Genomic DNA, 21324 nt, shown 5'->3' with positions numbered 1-21324 from the left:
GGCCTTCTTCATTAAAAGGCTCTGTCTTTCTATAGATTTTCCGTATTTAATACAGGGAAACCCAACAAGCAAATGTACATGTAATCAATGACACCTAAAACAGTTAACAGAATTAGTAAAATTCATCTAAATAATTTAATGTTGAAATAAATAGAACCAAATGGGTGGACTACTCACATCTGTGCACAAACCTACTGCAAAATATAAGCCATAATAAGTCCCCTCTTTGTGGAGATCTGTTTCATCTGGCAATTGTTGCTAACCACTATAAAAGTACCTTTCAATGAAATAAAATGTATGTATTTTCAGGGAAAGAATGTCAAGCTTCATGAACGGAAAACCTCTTATTCCTAAGAATGATGAAGGATGAAATCTAGACAGTACTCACACACTCTCCTCTATAGCTTTTCCTAAAAACAGGAAGATTGATATCTCAATCTAGCTGATGAGGAATAGGCTACTGGTTTAAGATGACCAGCTCAAGTATCCTGAAGCTCATGTCTTCCATATGCATATCAACACCTACATTTAGGCAACTGAGTCAAGCCATAAGAATGAGATTCAGTTCCATACTGTGGACACATAAATCAGTATGTCTACATATAAAATGTTTACAATCTAATTAGGAGTCCAAGCAAATATTCTGGTCAGTTTATATCTAGTTGATGTAGCCAGTAGAAGGCAGAAAGATGTTTTATTGACTTGGGATGCCTTTAGCCTACTCACTTCTGACATTCAGTTTCCTCTAACTGCAGCGCAGCCTTTCTGGAGAACTGGGAAGTGTGGACATGAATCCAGCAATCTAAAGTAAATGGCACACCACAATGTGTGGCGTTTTTGTCTCAGGAGTCTAATAAGTGTTTGTTTAGGTACAGATGTGACAATAACAAGATACAGATGCATATTCGTTCAACCTATAATGCAGCTCTCAGGAATAAAGGTGCCCAAAGTGTGGCTCTGTCTCAGAGGCTCCTTACAAGAGAGACAGGAGTCCAATTTCTTTTGCTCTAGACAGCTTCCCACTTAGCGCAGTAAAAAACACTTCAGAAAGTCAACATTCATCTCCCTGTTGACTGCACAAGGAGTGTTGGTATTTTGACTCATCCTGGTAGCACTGACATACTTCTTTTTAGAAGTCCTACTACCAGAAGTGGGCATCTAAAGAAGGCAATGGCAACATCAGCCTTTCTCTTGAAGTGCACCTAGCTTCTTATAAGTATTCAAAATCTTGAAAGATCTTCCATTCTAAAAGGCTGGCAAAGTACTTGGTTTCAGCTACAGATTTGAGACCTCAAGCAGAAAAGTCAAATTAAAATCCATTTCTTGCCCTGGTATGGCCCTATTTATTTTGTCTCAATTCCAGTTTTCATTATTTTACTGAGAAGAAAGTTTCTCCTTGGACAAAAAGCCCTTAGGCTGATGGAATGAAGACAAGATGGATTCAGTAGACTGCTCTTCAAGTTAAGCTGCTCACACAAACAAAATTTCACTGATGCAATGGCAAAAAGAAGCAATCCATGGCATGAGAAAAGATAACAACCATACGGTCTATTATCATGACTTAGAGCAAGATTTCCTTGACCTCCTCCCCTGCTACTTCATTAGTTAAAGCAATCTGGAAATATATGAGCCTGTATAAGTAGGGGCCATCTAAAGTGCCAGACGGTCAATGTCTGGATAGCAAGTTGTCATAGTACTATCCTAACCATAGGCAGAATATTTCAGTGGAAAAAGCATCATGACCATTCAAAGACATCTGAAATCCCCTAGATTCTGTTAATTCCCTGGGAAGAATGCTGATAAATTGCTTGCAAGGAGAAAGAGAATATCTTTGCAGTCTTTGAAGCGTTTCTCATGTATCAGAAATGAAATGAAATGCGTTCCAGAGACACAGGATAACAATGGTAACAATATTTGGACATTATTCACAGTATACCCAAGGTCGTGCAGTTTGGCCTCAAGAAGTTGGAAAATTTGGTATTCTAGCCTTAATGCAAGAATGGATAAAGCAAATGTGCCATAACAAACAGCTATCATTTATGGAATTCACTACGAGTAGGCTTCTTTACTATGCTTTATAATGGAATATATTAAAATGTCTTGAGTTCAGGATCCTGGATGTTTTCACTTTAAATAAGGGTGATGACATGTTTTTTGATAACATAGGGTAACGCTATAGAAAAGGAATTCTGCTTTTTTTTTTTTTTGTTAAGTGAATTCACTTGTTTGCAATCTCTACAAGCCAGTGGTTTTCAAAGAACATATGCAATCTAGCTAAATCAGCTGGCTCTCCATCTAGATTGAATCACAGAATCATAGAATTATTAAGGTTGGAAAAGACCTCTAAGGTCATCTGGTCCATCCATTTACCTGCCTCCAATACTGTGCTTTAAACCATGTCCCTAACTACTCCCTTTTCTTAAACACTTCCAGAGACAAGGAGACCACCACTTCCCTGAGCAGCCTATTCCAATGCCTCACCACTTTTTCTGAGAAGAAATTCTTCCTAATATCTTGAATATTGTAAACCTGAATGATTCCTGAATAATTTGAACCTCCCTGGTACAACTTAAGGCAATTCTCTCTAGTTCTGTCATTCTTCCCTGGGAGAAGAGGCCAACCCCCTACTTGCCTCACTTCAGGCAGTTGTTGGGAGTGGTAAGGTCTCCCCTGAGCCTCTTCTCCACACCAAACAATCCCAGTTTCCTCAGCCGCTCCTCATAAGACTTGCAGTCCAGACCTTTCACTGCCCTTCTCTGGACACACTCTAGGGCGTCCATGTCTTTCTTGTAGTGAGGGACCCAAAACTGAACACAGTGTCTATCTCCTTTGGATCACTGAAGAAAATCTCATACGTGAAATATCATTAAACAGGTCCTTACAAACCATTCTTTTTATCTGTGTATAATAATTATTGCTAATATGATGATCGTAATATTTACTTTAATTCTTGTTTTTGAAAATTTTAGCTACCTTTCCATATCTAGGCTTGCAGTGGTAGATTTAAGCTGAAAGTTTTGGACCTACAGAGTCTGTCAGAACATGGAGTTATTTTAATTTTCTGGACACAGAAAGTTGCTTTTTTTGTTTGTTTGTTTGTTTTTGCATGTGTGTGTGTGTGTTTGTGTTGTGTGTGTGTGTGTGTGTGTGAAAAGGCATTCAAGTAAATGGATATTGTGGAATTAAACTACCTATCATTAGATTAGGACATTTGAACAGGGAGGCTTTGGGACTCTAGTTCCTACTGGTCATGTTCACAGTATCATACATCAAAGCAGCAGTACTAACTGTTGCCTAATCACTAAGATCTGCCAGATGCAGGACTCAGGATAACAAAACAGGTTAACTTCATTGTTTTCTGTGGTGAATGCTTTATCATCCATCCTACAACTCATGCCACATCTCTCCTGAGACTGCTGTTGTGCTCTCAGCCTCCTCAAAACTGCTGGTATTTTAAAGCAGACCTAGGAGATTTATTGGAAATACCCAAGTTTTCTTCAGTCTCCGACAGTACAGGTGTAAACTACGTAGAAAAACTGCTTTTACATATTAAAAGGAAACAAACCTCAAGCTTTATATAAAAAATTTCCTTTCTTGCAAATACAGCAAAAAGGAATGAATTCAAGAGAAGCTTAGAAAAAGCACATGATCATCCTACTCGTAGAATTTGTGTCTGAGAGACAGAAGCTTCCTGGACTCACTCACATTTCTTTATAAATCACTCAAGATGAATTATCTGATCACACCTTATAATTTAGGATTAAACTTTTTGTTTAGGAACTATTATGAAAGTTACTGGAATGGTAAGGCTAGGAATCAGACCATGATAATTATAATACCTTGAGATATGCAAGTAGGTGAGATTTCAACTGTTTTACCTGTGGGATGTACATCTCTATTCTGATTGTCCCACAATTAATTTGATGAAGTTCACATTCTTTTTCCCCAGCTAATCTGACTGTCCCAGCCACATTAAAATTAAAAACATTAGTGGTGCCTTCATATCCTTGAAGAATCCTGCTATATTAGAGAACAGATGCAATGCCAGACTAATGAGCACAGGCCCAGTGCCAGTCTGCTGTACAGAATTACCAGCAGCACACCATTTCTGGCAAGGATCCTGGTGCAAAGCATAAAGTGGCCCCTTCTCAATCTGACTGTGAGTACTTGGTCCTGTCCCTCCTCTTTCCTGTGGTCCAAAAATCATGCTGTCTGCACTTGGAGTCTTTCAGAATGACTTTAACAAGCCATCCACTTTTCCAGAGAAATAGTAAGAGTGATACAACACACTGCATGTTTTTTTCATTGCTGTTATGTGTTGCTAGAAAAAGTATCCACCAAATCACTGCTTCTAAGAAGATGATTTAATTTTACAACAGCACTGTTTCCATCAAACATCTGCTTCTAACTGCAAGGACTCTCATGTTTCCTTGGGATATTCAGTCACAAAAGCATAGAAGTGGGTGCAGCCAGATCAAACACATATGGGGATCAGTTGTAAAAGCACGATTCTTTCAACATTTATTTAATTGAATTAATCAGCAACCAATGGCAAAACATTCTCTCTGCAGAGATCAGTAATTCTATGAAGGATGAAGGTCTAGAGGCTAGGGCAGAAGTTCATGCTCTGGGGAGCAGGAGTTCATCTTTGCTCCCTCCAGCCCTCCGGAAAGGCATGGAGGTGGTGAGGGAGCTGGCTATCCTTTGTCTGCACCCACTCTGTCACAGCATTCTGCTGCTCAGAGGGCACTGTGGAAGACAACGTAGTGACATTAAGAGTGACCCTCACACTTCATTGCAGTGATATATCTAGAGCAGAAAAGGACTTCTTCATAACTACTTTCAGACACTGTACATTATCACATTCTTAAACATCAAATGATAGCTTATCACAGACATACAAACACATAAATGTGCAGATGTCTGCCTATACAAGCTTCCCGCTGCTTTCTGAATTATTTTTTACAATGCAGGGTCTTAAGAGTATTGAGAAACACTGGAAAAGCTAGAATCAAATATTTAGTTAACTTCCTAATGGTTAAATTCAGTGGAAAACAAGCAATGAACATTTCCATCCTCATGGATATTTGTGGAACAGTGTCTAAATAATGGCAACACTTTCTAACCTCACTGCTAAACAGTGTTGCTTCATTATTACATATAATAGTTATTATTATATATAAAAATTGTCTACTTTTTGGGAGTATCACAAGTTCACATTATGATCTGAAAGTTGCTCTTTGAGTCAAAAAAAGTGCAACTACTTCTTTTAAAAATTACCCTTTGCTATTTTACAGCAGTGACAACAGAGACTTGCACAGACATCTTTTGTCAGTTACGTGTCAGAAAGGTGCCAAAAATTAGTGAATATTCAAAGCTCCAGACTGTCTATCTAACCCTTGCAGATACTGCCAAATAGTGACTGCAGATCTGCACTTCAAACTAAGTAAGCTTATAGCAGCCCTAGAAAAAAATTAGATAAATTTACTGGAATGGAAAAAGGATAATCATTTGATAAATCTAGAAATTTTACCAGGACTGAAGCTGGTTAGATGGGGCATTTCGCTTAGTGGCACAAGTGGATACCCACCAATATAATCCATGAGTGACACTGTTCTAGGTGGTCTTTCCAAGGGCTGTGATTGACACTGTCAGTTTTGGCAACAGAGTGCAGAGTGAGCTAGAGCAAGCACTTTGTATCAACATATCCCTGGCAATTTCCTCCTTAATTCCAAGCCACTGGCAATGCCTTAATACAGGGCACAGTGAGACAAGCATTTATTGGGGTGAGCAAAGGAAAGGGAAACCTACTTTATGGAGGAGGCTAAAAGAGCTTGTCCTTGTCAACCTGGCAAAACACAGCTGAGTAAAGATATAATTGCCGCCTATAAATATATCAGGGTAAATGCCAGAGAAGAAAAAGAACATTATTTCAGCCATAATTTAGGAACAGAACACATGGAGCCATAAATAAGTTCAAACTGGAAAATAAATAATTTTATTCTATATAAATTTTTCATGGTCTTCCTAAAGACCTTCCTATCTCAGGGGCGAGGCAAGAAATGCAGCTAGCTTTAAGGTGGAATTGCTGTGCTCTGTGAGGACTCTGCTCAGAGGTGGTGAGGCCCTGGCACAGCTGCCCAGAGAGCTGTGGGTGCCCCATCCCTGGAGGTGCTCAGGGCTAGGTTGGATGGGCAGCCTCAGCTGGGGGGGAGCAACCAGCCCATGGGAGCGGGTGGGAGTTGAGTAAATTTTAAAGTCCCTTCCAACCCAAGCCATTCTGTGATTCCATGACTTCCTGGGATGAAGAGGAACTCTGACCAAAGAGAAATGTGTTATGGCACAGGGTGATTCCTTTATACTTCTAGCCCTAAGTTTTTGCAAAGTCTTCAACTATAGCATGTTAATAATAATTCTATGACAGGCAGAAAAGTGTTTTTTTTTCTGTCTATGGCAGGCCCAAATTCTTCTGACTGCATTATTAAAGACATGATCCACTATACTCAAGCAGAGCTTCCTAACGCTCCACACTCAACTATAAGCATGCTCTCAGTGCAAAAAACCTTTCCTATCCTTTTCTTTCTTATGAAAGACTTCTCAGAACAACTTTTAATAGTCAGACCTGGTAAGTCACTTCAGTAACTTCCTAAGTAGACTCTATGCTTTATCTAACAGTGCTGTTGGCCTTGATATAGAACATTAAATGTCTGTAAATGAAGTTAGGACACATGTTCATGGCGTAATGGCCTGACTTTTGCAATGCTTAGTTACATGAAAGGCTTGCCTGTGTCCACTGTGAGGTTTATATGTAAAATATGAAGATGACATTTCTTCTGTTCTGAAGGTGTGGAGGACAATGCAGCCTTTCCACAATCATTCTTCATGATGCTTTTGAGATTTTCAATGATGTGAATATAAAGGAAAATAATAGCTCCATTTCCACTTTGGACCACTCAGAGAACGGCACAGGATATTAAGTTGAGGAAACAAATACAATCAAAACACAATAGGAAAGAAAAAATGAACAAAACACCCAGGAACTCCTGAGTTCCTCCGAACAGTCTTGGTTTAATATTCTGATGAGGACTTAGTTGAAACCATCTGAATAAATATCAGAAAATGTAAAATATAAATCTCGTTGCTGTGTGACAGACAGATAGCAGCAGAGGGGCAGTCCGACAAAGCAGTGTCTGACATGGAAGTGCATATGGAGCAAAGGTGTGTCACTGAATTCCTCCATGCAGAAAAAACGGCACCCACTGACACTCACTGAACATTTACAGAGATCAACAAGTGGATCTGAGCACAGCGTGGCTGTGGGTGGTGCATTTCAGCAAAGTGACAGTGACAGTGCATCACCTCTGATGGTGCAGATTGTGTAAAGCATGGCATGCAGGTTCTTCTTCATTGCTGATGAAAATGCACAGCTCATGGTGGTGACCATTGAAAACATTGTTTTGTAGCTGATAATTTGCTCTCACAAGTAGTGTCATTGTGCTCTTCGTTGTATTTTCCATGGGGAAAAAAATAGGAGGCATTAGTTTCAGAGTGACATAACATAGAATTAACTGAACAATATGCAACTATCTAATGGAATCATAAGGCAGAACATCCTGGTAGATACAATTCACTTAAGTTGTGCAAGCAAAACAGCTTGCAGAGCATGCACTATTACAAGAACAAAATACATCATATTTTAGTTTCAGATATATTCAGATGAAGGAAGATGTGACTGAATAATCTATATTCAGGAAATACCTGCAGCCTGCACTACAAAATTAAGTAGCCATATAAGCACATATTAAGGAAAAGAATGTGTGGAAATCCACATTTAGCACAGACATGGGTTTAGTTCACATAGAGATACAAAGAATAAAAAGCCTGAGGATGCATTTCAGTTCATTGGACTATAACATAAAACAGATCTCAAAAAATCAATGCAGTTTTTAATTGCTCTGTCCTGACATTTAGTTTGGGTGCAGGCAATATATGCTGGCTTTTTGGTCAGCTCCTCATGTAAATTAAAGTTGTGTAGATTTCATGGGGAGGAAAAAAAAAAAAAAAAGACCACATAACAGATTTTCTTGACAATCTCTGAGTTAGAAAATTCTGTTAAGAAAGAAAGTTATTGATTTGGATTATGCCAGACAAAGAATACCCTTTCTTAGCCAATAACAAGAATATCTACATTACCACTAGGCTGAATGAGGATTTCGAAGATACCAAAGTAGGTTAGTTTAAATAAATAGCAAGCAGATAGAACTGATATGTTTTGCAAGTGCCACTCAACCAAGTTAATTGTAAGAGTCAGCATTGCTACAGTCATCCAGAGTAAAAGCAGGGCTTTCATTTGTCCTGTAATGTCCTCAGCATTATGCAGGCTGTTTCAGCTCCACAGCAGTAAACTTTAGTTCTCAAATCGCATTTGCAGAGGCTCTGAACGCCCTCCAGTCAGCGACACCCAAAATGCATCCACACTTCCAAGAGAAGCATTACTTATCAAGGGGGGTTGTCATACCCTGAGGGATGGAAAGAACAGTAATAGGCTACAGATAGGGATCTCCTACTAAGATCTCATACTTGTACAGCTTGAGATGTTGAAAAGGTGAGCCAGAGAAGGAATTCATTATTCCTGCCGTTTTATTTATTTCTTTATTTTAATATCTATTATTTCCCTAAGTAATTACTGCAGACGATCCTTGGACACCAGGCAAGGTTAACTTTTGCCCTGACATACAAAACCGTTCTTAAGCAATTTTTTCAGTTAAAGCTTCACTGATGTTTTCACACCAGGTATTTGTCCTAGGGAGTACAGTGACAGACTGCTTACCAAGACAACAGGAAAATTTCCACTGCAAGCTCTACTCATTGCAAGCGTGGATGTGAGAACCGTGGCCTACAGTGAAGAACCGAACAGCATGGGAAATAATGCATTCCCAGCTGAAAGGGTTGCCTAAAAAGGATGGCTTTTCCCTTTGGTGTGCTAATGTGCTTTGGTGTGCTTTTCCCTTTGGTCGTTGACATTAGCCTCCTTTGCCCCACAGGGAAGAAAAGCAAACAGGAGGATCTACAAAGGACTGCTCTGGAAAGTCTGTGCTTGCCTCTTCTCAGATACTCCAGTCTGTACTATGGAATAATTGTAATTTCTCTGTCACATTTATTACCAGGCTGTTAAACAGCTCTGGTCCACTTCTATGAATGCTTCCAAGGGCCTTAACATCCCTTATGTATTGTGAACAAAAAACTATGAAATAAGCTAAAATTCTGGCCTCTTTTTGACCTAGATTTCATCTCAGTGACTTGTACAAATTTTCCAAGCTTCAAAAACTGCAGAGCTCACAGGACATGAGAGCCTGCTCCAGTCACATACCCTTACGCCTGACTTGTGGGGTCAGCTCTGTTTCATTTCTTTCTCAGAGGCCAAATGCACAGATTCACATCCAGATGTCAGAACTGACGGTACAAATGCCATTTGTGAGGCTGTTTTGCTAGGGAAGGGTTCTTAAAGAGCCACGTAGCAGGGGGTAAAAAAAACCTCAAACCCCAAGCCCATGCCTGTGAAGATCTCCAAACACTAACCCCAGCAGAGCCCCACCTTCCAGCCTGAGGGCTGCCTAGCAAGAATCTGGGAGCAGCACTAATCCGTAATTGCATTTAATTCTACTCTAGAAAAGGTTTGTTGATTTAGCTAGACAGACAGAGCAATGCTCACGTCGTCGTCCCAACTAGATGTGCTTAGAAGCAAAGAAAAACCTCCAAAAGTGTAATTAATGGCAGTTTGATGTCCAAAATACACTGATACAGAAAGCAGAATCTTCTTTCTTTGGTGCAACTGCATCTACAATCTATGAGGGTTGCTCCGAAAGCAAGGCTTCCTATTTTATTTTCTTGGCGGAGGCCAATATAATCATGTTACGATCTGCAGAGGCAGATGTTGGTCATATGGAAGTAGAGACTGAACCTTCTCACAAATACCATTTCATTTTCTTGCCCTGTGACAAATGGCAGCAGAGGGGCAGTCTGAACTGCTCCATGCAGAGACACTAGCATCCAGTGACATTCATCGATGCCTGCTGAACCAAACTGTGTTATTATGCTCTTTGTTGTAGTTTCAATGGAAATAAATAGAAGGCATTACTTCTGGAGTAACCTGCATATATTATATGTGTGGTTATGTGCTTATATGCATTCCTCCATTTACATATATGCATATACGAATTTGCACATCTATGTGTGCATGTATATATGTGTAGATGAGCATTCAAACTTTGGTCATTAAACGTCTTTGATAAAACAAGATTGTCTGATATGATTGCACACACACACACAAAAAAAAGCTGGTAAATTAAACCAGAAAACCAGCATGGAGAAACTGTCATCCTCTTTCTGGAGATACTGCATGAGACAAAGAGGGAAATTACAAAAAAAATCTGCAGGAAAATAACTTCCATCTCTTATTTTTACTCTTGAAATATTGTGGCATATTACCTGCTCTGGAAAAAAGAATGACTACTCATGCAGTTATAATGGATCCCAAGGAGAAAGTGGGCTCATACCCAAGTACAGTTAGCTTGATGCTTTCTGGGATCAGAAACTGTCAGAATGGATTTGAGCAGGTCTCAGGCTTCCACTCCCACTCTTCCTCATGCCTGCATAGTGGTTAATTTGATTCTGAAGTGGGTTACGCATGTATGACATCTATTTTAACACTTGCATGGGGACCACAGAGCCAGAGTTTGTCATTTGAGGGGGTACTGCTAGTATTGCAGCAAAGAATACTAAAGAAAATGTCACTGAAACAAGTAGAATATTAAAAAACATGGTATATCTGGCTGTCAGAGCATAATGACCTCCTTGTAAAATCACCTTGACTTTTTGGTCAATTTGAGGAATGGTTGCAATTTAAAAAGTACTTCCAGGAGTCTCAAAATGAAATTTTCTGAAAAGCATAAATGTAACAAATGAACTTTTTAATAGTCTAGCCTCACTAGAAATGTTGTAGACAGTAGAACTCTACCTCTAAGAAATCAGGTCACTGCCCTAATTAAATCTGACAGACAAAGAGCACAGGTAAAAAGCCTGCATTTAACACAGAACAATTTTGCACCCCTAACACACACACTTGTAGATTGCACTGCATGGAACTAATGTCTCTGAATACCGTTGTTTAATATGTAATCCATATGGTTGAGGTATAGGCATGAGTCTGTTTTTCATAAATGTAGAGCAAGAGTTGTTTTCCTTATACTTACAGACTAACTTGTGGCATTTAGCTCTAATCTCTGCAGTGCCAGGATGGAACTGCAGGAGATGCCAGAGGCACTTTGCTCTCAAGGAGTCACAGCAACTCAGTTGTGCTTCAGGGGAACACTATTTGAGAAATGTGATATTTTCTGTTGTGTGGGGAGGAAAGAAAAACTGAAACAATAACACTTTTTTTTAAACTTTTTTTCTTTTTTTCCCCCCACCCAGCCCATGTTCTATAAAAGCAAGTGTGAGGAGCTGGAGAGGTGGAGAGGAATGCTCTATGGCTAAGAATCTGCTTGGGACCTCAGTTTTAGGTGAGCATTACATGAGTCATCCAAGGGAACACATGAACTCTCCCTCAGTTGTCATGCTGCATGTATCAGTGCTATACAAAGCAAAGCATGCTTTGGTCTAGACTTTGGCTGCAGGAAGAACTGCAGGTTCCCAGTTTAAACAACTGGGGGAACAGAGAGAGATTACTAAAGTCTAGTGTCTATATCCTCAAATTTCTGGTCAACAAACCATGAGGTGTAAAGAGGAGAATGGCTGCAAAAGGCTGCAGCTCCTGGAAGTGAGGTGAGAGTAAAATGAGAAAACTAAAAATTAAAGAAAGAAAAAGAATTGAAAATGTGCTGAGCAACATTCCTTACAGCTACTGTGTGAGTTTGTGGATGACCTCTATTTCACAACTGCGACATCCACTTGAGGGCCATCACTAGTGAAGATTGAGGCAAAAAAATTTATTGAATAATACCTCAATCTTCTCCCTGTCTGTTGTTACTGGATGCTATTTAGAGCTGAGAAATTCCCTTCATTTTTACTATAAAAGGACTGGCACACATATTTCATTAAGGATTTAAAACTGGTTGTAAGAGAAGAAAAGTCTTCAACATCAGTCCTTACTGCGAGCACCTCTGTTCAAATGTCTCAAATTAGATTTTGTTAGGAAAAAAAAAGACACTGGCACACTCATAACCTAGCATACTTTCCACTATAAACTCATTCCTAGTGTAAACTCTGAATGTACAAGCTATAAATAGCACCTTGCCTACAACATAGACTTTAATTGTGTGCCCTAAATTCCGAAACAATTTTTAGACTTAAGCTGATTTCTTTCTTCACAATTTTTCATCACTTCTATCCTTTATTTACTATTTTTTTTTTAACTTCTTAACAAAATTTCATTAGTCTTTAAATATTTTCCAAGCAGGAAATAAAAGATGTGCCTGCAGGGAAAGGCCCTGCATTTTCTTCTCACTGACAAATACAATTTCTTCTTGTACCACAGCATAACCAATGGCAAATCCCAAGAGAAGATCCAGAATTACAGTCCAGTATCATGAACTTACTATTCAGCCTCCAAGCTCACTTTAACATTATTTTCTATTAAGCACATCCACTTTGTCTGTTGATTGTGATTTTATCCAAAGTACTTTTTTTTTTTTTTAGTTTTCTTCAAAGCCTTTCTTTCTCCCAGTGAAAATTTGCAACCATTTTCCAGTGTGTTTTCATTTGCATATTCATGTCCAGCATAAGAGATGTCTTTTTTTGTATTTACTTGTTAAGAAAATGGAGAAAAAAATCAAACTACATGGAATAATCTAGAACATTTAGAATTAGATCCTCTGGATGTTCTAAAAGATACAGAACTACTAAATGGGAAAAAAAAAAACACACAATCAACAACAACAACAAAACAAACTAAAGTAAGCCTTTCTATCTTGTATCAAGGTATTTCAGACTGCTAGTTTTCAACATTTTGCAGATATAAGAAGAGGGCAATAGTATCTGCGTAGGCTGTCCAACAGAAAAAAGGAAAAGTGATCTAACTTTTCTAACGTAGTAAGAGAGTAATGGACACTGTCAAAGACAAATATTGTTTGTTTTTTGCAACTAAGAGCAATAGTTAAACAACATTGCCTATACATATCAATCACTGAAGCCAAGGGTATGAGTTTCACATGTCATTCACAGCTTACTGCAGTGATATGGTAGAAACTGAATAAATGTTTTCAGCAGTGCAAGTTAGCTGAGGCAATATCATGGCTAGAAACTATTTTCTATCAAAGTAGACCCTGATGGCATGTTACTTCTGGTCTCAAGGTAACTCTGAGCAGTGCCTCTGAGCAGTACACAAGATGCAGTCATAGAGCAGGTGCTATAAAGGGAGTATGTCGCCATCTGTATGTATTGAAGTATTTAGAATTCTCTGCACACTAGACAAGTAGAGCTAATAAAAAGCAGTTTTATTTCCCTTTCTTTCAAAACTATCTTCCAGATCGTAATCATAGAACAGCTTAGATTGGAAGGGACCTCAAGGATCATCAATCTTTTTAAGCTTTTACTTTAAAAAATATAAAGATCATTTTTAATTTCCTTTCTAGTTTTACCAGATGACTTAACGCTAGTTGCCATCTCTGTAATGCCATATAGGACATAGAATGAAAAGCAGTGTGTAAGATCTGAACATTTTTAACAGTTGTGAAGAAAGCCTACATAATATGAACTTGAGCTATACAGCTCAGCGATTCCTGCCTGAATCTGCTACACTGTGCATCATATCCACTCACAACAGGGATAGTCCTTAACTTTCCTGAAACCCCAAGGTCACAAATGTCCTCCCAGATTCTAAATCCCTCAATATCATATGTTATATAACCTAAATTCTCTAAAATTCCTGACATTTTCCAGCCCATTAAGTACTATGTTTAAAATCACACAATGTCTTGAGTTGGAAGGAACACTGAAGATCATTGAGCTCTATCCCCCTGCCATGAGCACGGTTGCCACTCACCAAATGAGACTGTGCAGAGCCTCAACCTGGCCTTGAATGCCTCCAGGTATCAACAACCTCTCTAGGAAGCACCTCATCATTTTCTGAGTAAAAAATTTCTTTCTTTTATCTATTCTAAATCTGCCCCCTTTCTGTTTAATGTCATTCCCTTTTTTTCTTATCACTACACTCCCTGACAGAGTCCCTTCTCATCTTTCTTGTAGGCATCCTTTAAGTACTGGAAGACTGCAATGATGCCTCCTTAGAGCCTTCTTTTCTCCAGGCTTAAAAACTTCAACTAATATCCTCATCCTTTCTTTGCAGGAGAGATGCTCTCCAGCCCTCTCATGGTCTTTGTGGCTTGTTCTGGACCCATTTTCCATATCTTTCTTGTTCTGGAGGCCCCAGATGTGATCTTTATCCCAGATGGAGCCTCACGAGGGCAGAGTGAGAGGGATAATCCACCTCCCTTGCCCTGCTGGCCACCCCTCTTTTAATGCAACGCAGGATGTGGTTAGCTTTCTGGGCTGCAAGTACAATTAGCCACTCTTTGAATCTTTAACGTAGAAAAGATCATTCACTCTAATAACTCAGTCCTTCCTTCAGCACTTGGAAGAATAAAACTGTGAGGACAATAGCAATCTGTCACCTAACCTAAGGAACTAAGATTGAATACAAGACATTGATATGACATATGTTTGTGGCCTCAAAATAAATTATTTTACCTGCTTTGAATATGCAATAAGATATAGCTAAAAGTATTCCCATTAAGTTTATGAGTTTATAAATTAATCATTTCAGAATGAATATACTATAAAGGGAGAATGAAGTGAGAATTATTGGTCTCTGAGTCAATGAGCCAGAAGACATTATCACACAATCTTTACTGTAATTATTTACCATTTTTCAGGCAATTGTATTAACCTTTGGAAAAATACACAATGGAAAGTTAAACTGGTATTTGCAACAAAGTATGAGCCAGACGTGCCTTGCCTTCTTTATATGGAACAGTAATCTCATTGCTCAAAGCATTCTGACCAGATTGTTAGTTACCTTCTACTTTATGAACTCTATTCGTTTCTTTGTAATTTATCCTAGGGTGAATAATGGGGGTTCCCTTGTATTGAAAAAGATGCTAAAATATTCACATCTAGCAGTATATAGTTTTAATTGCTGCATGTATTTTACAAATCTAAATTATTTTCTGTACCTATATTCACATTTACATTTCACTTTATATACACATATACATTTACATTTCCTTACTTTCTTGTAGTCTTTAACATGCAGCCGTATCTTCTTTATTTGTAATAGTAGCTATCTGTTGTAGTAGGAAAACTGCAGCCCTAAGCTATATAGGGCTATTCCCTCTTCTAATGAAATTGTTGCTTTGAGCTCAGTGAGTAGGTTGTTATTACTCAGTGTTGCAGAAATGCACGTAAACACCTTGGAAACCAGAAGTTTAGCATAAAGACAATTACATGGTATCATGTGAACAGCAGTCCATGAGCTCTCCCTACACCTTCTCTGATGATCCTTCATTATGGTCACTCCCAAAGTCATTCAAGGTAGCCAGGACTAGATTGGCTTATACAAAGACATACATATATATACCCGTACATTCTGGGATACTATTACAAGAAGAAATACATATGGCATAGCATTATGCCTTGCTCAACTGAACTGGCTGTATGGCCACATTTTAGAGGTGACTCTATACTATCAGATGAACTGATTTTGTTACCTACAGGAATTTATACCATCTCTGTGAAAAAGGTAGGCTTTATCAACACACTTTTACAGACAGAGATATGAAGCACTAAGAAGCTCCCAGCTTATTCAAGGTCAGAAAGAAAATTATATGAGATGAAAATATGTTTCTCAAGCAGCAGTAAAATTTCTCTACAGTAAAAAGTCTTTACTAAGTATTCTTTTCTTCCTTGTCGCACATAATAAATAAGACATAACAACTGTGTCTTCAGATGCTTGAATCTGAAACTGATACTGTGTAACATTCCCCCTGCTAGTACATCAACCAGCTCTCCCTTACACAGCAAGGAGTGAAAATGGCAATAAGCACTCCCTCCAAATCCTCTGTGGATTTGTGGAAATTCTCAGTCTCAGTGGCAGGGAGATAAAAATATTAAGATGCCAGTCTTCAGATTTTCAGTAAAGTTACATGACTTGTAATCCTGCAGCAGGAAAATGACTGATTGTATCAGAAAAATATAGCAAGCACAAATTTATCCCAAATGGTCTGCTTTGTGCATGTGAACTTTTGGCTAGCCTATGCTCTTATTTCAATGCAGAGGAAGAAAGTAAGTCAGAATCATAGACAAATCTGCTGGCTTATTCTTCACTATCCATGCAATACATTACTTGGAATACATTTGAAGTCGTTTTGAGATTAAAGATAACACTTCAAAAGGCTCTTCTAGCACTGAATCAACCATGAAGTACTCATTGCTTCCTGAGTCAATCTAGAGATGCTGATCAGTTCAGTGCTGGAGAATTGCATTAAAGGTCAAAACCAAGAGCAATTAAGGGCTGCATGACAGGAAATAGAAGTGCCAACTGAGAAACATAATGCAAATGAGCTTCACACTTTCTGTATGTTGTCTTTCTTTGCTTCCTTCTCTAGATTCAGCTAAACACAGATTAAACAGTTGTTCAACACTTGACAGCATTAGTTACCATGCACAGCAGGGAGAGCTTCTTCCTTACACACCTCTACTCATACTTGAAGTAAAGCAATATTGTACCTTTTTCCCCCTCTTTCTTTGCCTTTACTTTTATCCTGCTTCCTCTTTCCTTGAATGACACCTGAAAATGCACCACTGTGTAGCATCTTCTCTTTCTTTATTCTTGTGCTTTTTGTATATCCAAACAGCCAAGAGAGAACCCATAGTTCACTTTAAGTGAAGTCAGTAATTATCAAGTTAAAAATAGCTAAGATTTGTACCATGTGTATAGAAAATACACAAACAATGAGTGTAAGAGCATGAATCACAGAATCACAGAATACCTGAGGCCTCTGGAGACTGTCCAGTCCAGTCCCCCATTTGGTCTCTTCCAGGATGGAGACCCTACAACCTCAATGGACAACCTGCTCCAGTCTTCAGTCACCCTCAAAGTTTTTCTTACACTGAATCAGAATTTCTTTGTATGTCAGTATGGGTCCATTTCCTCTGAGACAAGAATGCCACTATCAGCCTCATTAAGCCTAGTGATACAAAGAATTCTTTGACCAAACTGTGTGGTTAGGGTTCTACTAATTCACTTCAAGAGTTGATATTCAAGCTTTGTATTGCAAACACAGAAGTCAAAGAGGTTTTTCTTAGTGTAAATCAAGACTCTTATTTAATACAATGATTTCAAAGCTGATGACCTAATAAAACAAACCTGCAAAATATTATAGGAATTACCAGAATTTGCTTTCTGCTTTCTAGGGCATGTGCCGTGTTTAAGCTTCCATGACAGAGAAATGAACAAAATCTCCCTTGAGGTAAAACCACATACATTTTCTTAGTGCTAAATTGTCCTTACTAAAGTCTGGGAGGAGCTTATAAGTCTCTGTAAAGAACCTTCAAGACATCATTTCTTCATAAAAAGAATATGAGCATCCTAAAACTATTAGAATAGAGATGCAGCTTTGAATAACAGACTATTCTATTTGTCCTGATGTTCAAATTTACTGTACATTGAATAACTGAATTTGCCAAACTTGAACTATAAAATAGGAAATTTCTTGATTCTGCTTTTCCTCTAGAGAACAAAGACTATATATTTATAAACTTATCTGAAGCAGACACAATGGGATTGACTCCACTACCAAAACAGCCATTGCCACAGGTGGCATGTGTGTGGGCTTTGAAGACAGAAAACCAAAATTTATTGAACTAAGCTTATTATCCTGAATTTCCAATGGCTTTGGATCATTGGTTTATTCAATCTCAAAATGAGAAATATGTTACATTGTCTGTTTAGTGTCAAAGGAATTAAAGGTGGTGTGCTTCCATACTGGAGATCCTCATCTCCCTCTCTTCAGATACATTTATTAGGGTGAGTTCTTGTCCTCCTGTATGTGGGCCCCATTATTACACCACATCTGTAAGATCTGATTTTACTTTAATGTGATACTCTCTTGGCTGTTGGCATTAATATTAAATATATATATATATATATATAAATGACTATCATTATCCACAGAAGGAAGGTTGTTTCCTGAGACTATTTTATACATTGCAAGTCACAGAAATATAGATCTGCTCAAACTCATACTCAACTGGAAATAAAAAGTCATATAACATAATGTCAAGAAAAGGCCAGAGTCCAAACAAACAATTGTGGTAATTCAGTAATGGTGCATTCCTCAAATAAAATAATAGATTTTACATCTATCACCAGATGCACCAAAAATTAAGTAAGTCACTTCTGCCACACGACTTGAGAGGATCTAAGTCTCCAGCCCCAGAAATAAATGCTTGTGCATTAACAGTTTTTTTCTATAAATGAGGTATCTGATAGGCCTATCTGATAGGCTATCAGAAACTATTATTTCTTGATAAGGTTCTGTTCAATTCACATTTTTTGCATATTTTGTTCCATTCTTCTTGAAATACAGTAAATCTAAAGTTTCTATCAATCTGATATTCAAAGTAAATTAATGGAATACTGTGATGCACAATAGCGAGAATGTCTTTTTTGACTTCACCGTTGAGGTTTTTCTGTTCTTTATTTTAAGTTGTGCTACCTAAACTATCATTTTGTTTATTATTTTCTTTGGTTGGTTTATACAGCTCTGAAGATGCAGCAACTGACACTGGGAACAAGCTCAAATGGGACCTTATGCTTTATTCAGTCTACCACATTGTTATCTTCCTGCCTGAGTTCACCACATGGTGTTTATTGAAAAGGGGTTTTTTAAATTTTTCTTCCCTCCAATTAGGCAAAACCATTCAAAGCATAGCTTCCAAAATACAGTAAGCTCTCCCAGTTTTATGTTCTCTAACAATTTCAGTGTATTTTATATTCTATTATCCAGGTAACTAATGAAAATACCAAAGACTACCAAAACTGAGTAACCCTGGCAAAATCCTATTGGGTAAGTGCTTCTGTTTTTATACTGAGCTATTGATTTTCTAACTGGTTTTGAAAACATGCCACACAAATTTCATCAAGACAGTACCTTCCTGGCTTTATTTATGAAAATGTCACACTTCCTACTAACATTCTCCCATCCTACTAGGGAATGCCGTAATGGATTTGAAAGATTTTCTTGTTGTCTGTTTTGATTAGAGTGGAATGTACATTAAAACACAGATGAAGTCAGATACAGAGCTTGCTTTTGAAAATTTAATAGTTGCATGCTTGTCTTAGCTGCTCATGAGGTAAAGAGAAAGAAATGCCTGGAAACTAGATGCAACAACCCATTGCCTGAAAGACCAGACAGTGACATTAAAGAGAACCTTATGAGGCACATCAACAAATGTTTCATTACAATTTTGATTTACTCTGAGAAATTCTTGATGAAAAATTACATATTTTTTCCTGCTTGATTTCCCAGGATGTATCACTGCTTATTTAAATGCACTGTTCCTTTTGCTGCCATACATATATTCAGCTTCTACCTGTTCTTCCTTGTTGCTTTTCTTTTTCTTTTTCTTTCTTTCTTTCTTTCTTTTTTTTTTTTTTTTTTTTTTTTTTTTTTCCCAGTATTTCATAAGATCAGCATAACACACATCTGGAGTGCAAGTCTTTATTCTGATTTACAGGCTCAGAGCACCTGTATTGAAAGACTCATAGCCTCTGCAGCATGAAGTGTTTCAGTCTCCTACTACATGCTCAGTAATGTGACATTACCCCAAACCAGCAGTCATGCAAACATGCCGTGGTAGGCACCATTTACCAAGTGAATGACTCTGAATATTAAGCTTCCTGCCCTGGCATTCAGAGGTACTGGCAGTCTTTAAAAAAAAAGCTAGTTAATCTACCGATGTCTCTTTTTTTTTTTTTTCTTTTTCTTTTTCTTTTTTTTTCATTTGCAACTACTTCTGAGAAAATAGATTTTCAGACAGATTACAATGACTTATCAAATGTCTTATTCAATATTTAAAGCCACTTAAGCTGTAGTTACATTTATCAATATTAACAGCTTAATTACCATCCTCTTTAATTACTGTTTTACATGGGCAAAATCTGGAAAATATTTGATCAACATCTTTACTGTGTCCTATCAGTCCTTGACTTGCAAGAGATGAACATGTAGTCTCCAAAAGACATCAGAATGATGTCACATGATACACATGACCAAACATACCACTACATGCACAGCCAAACACACTGTCACTTCGTGAATATAATTTTTATTTCAGTAGTCATGTACACTGAAAATATGCTCAAGTAAGAAAAAACAATCAACAAATGCATACAACAACATCTTAACAGCAACAACAGCCTGCCTGTCTGACTTGCTCTCACTTGCTGATTCTTACTTTGTACACCTATTTGGAACAGCACAGTTATTAAAGAAACAAGTTACAGTCGTTTGGCAAAATGTAGCATTTTGTTTCAGATGTTTGAAAATCCTGAGTTACAAAAGGTATGAACATTAATTACATAGGGTTGTTTTGTTTTTTTTTTTCCACAAAATAAAAAACATGGAGCTTAATTACTGCATGAGCAGCATTTGAGCATGTGGGAGTAAATTAGCTCAGGCAATAAGCAGGGCATGGCAGAAGGTGGCAGCACCATTAAAACCTGCCAAAGTTGCAGCAGATACTATCACTGCTGTTTCAGAAGTACTGGACCTACTGTAACATGGCTTTTTTTGATATTATTCTTATAAATCTCTTGTTTGGGACACATATGATAATTATTCTTCAACTAGTAGAAAGTAGGAAATGTTGCAATGAGCTTTCCTCATTTTAGCCAGTATTTTTGCATATATTAATATTATACACACACATATATAGCATAATTTTTAAGTACTAAGAGTTGGGTTTTTCATTTGTTTTATAATGTGTTTATAGAACAAAACAACCAACACATAGACATTTTGGGGTGTGGCACATTTTTTTTTTAAATATTAGTAAATAGATGAACAGTCACTAAGTTCCTACTGTAAGTTTTGAGAAGATTTTTCTTTTTTTGTCAATGACAAGTTTTGTCCAACATTGAACTTGCAGCTCTTTGACACAGAGATTTCACAGGTGCAGGCCTTGATTCCTCCATTCCCTGTAAATATATACTATTTTACTTAAAAGGACACTTTACCGACATCAACTAAGTACTTAAGTTTATAA

General features: G+C 37.8%; 1 protein-coding gene and 1 long non-coding RNA gene across 4 annotated transcripts in view; one reads left to right on the top strand and one right to left on the bottom strand.

The window, feature by feature from the left end:
- HAPLN1 (hyaluronan and proteoglycan link protein 1) overlaps nucleotides 1-21324 on the bottom strand; it is an 87772-nt gene that overhangs the window by 58681 nt on the left and 7767 nt on the right. The gene's annotated exons all lie outside the window — the stretch shown is intronic.
- Nucleotides 1-21324, top strand: part of LOC116234807 (uncharacterized) — a 28376-nt gene that overhangs the window by 5373 nt on the left and 1679 nt on the right. Inside the window, exons 3-6 of one of the 2 annotated variants that reach the window (XR_016461667.1) lie at nucleotides 11473-11561; nucleotides 17470-17525; nucleotides 19065-19124; nucleotides 19795-19975. This is a non-coding gene — a long non-coding RNA (uncharacterized LOC116234807). The remainder of the gene's footprint in view (nucleotides 1-11472; nucleotides 11562-17469; nucleotides 17526-19064; nucleotides 19125-19794; nucleotides 19976-21324) is intronic. The other variant, XR_004168207.2, reaches the window with a different exon arrangement.

Source organism: Phasianus colchicus, chromosome Z (assembly GCF_987193195.1).
Source record: "Phasianus colchicus chromosome Z, bPhaCol1.hap1.1, whole genome shotgun sequence".
Lineage (NCBI taxonomy): Eukaryota > Metazoa > Chordata > Aves > Galliformes > Phasianidae > Phasianus > Phasianus colchicus.
The sequence above is the reverse complement of the archived record's forward strand: the minus strand, read 5'-3'. Positions and strand labels throughout refer to the sequence as shown.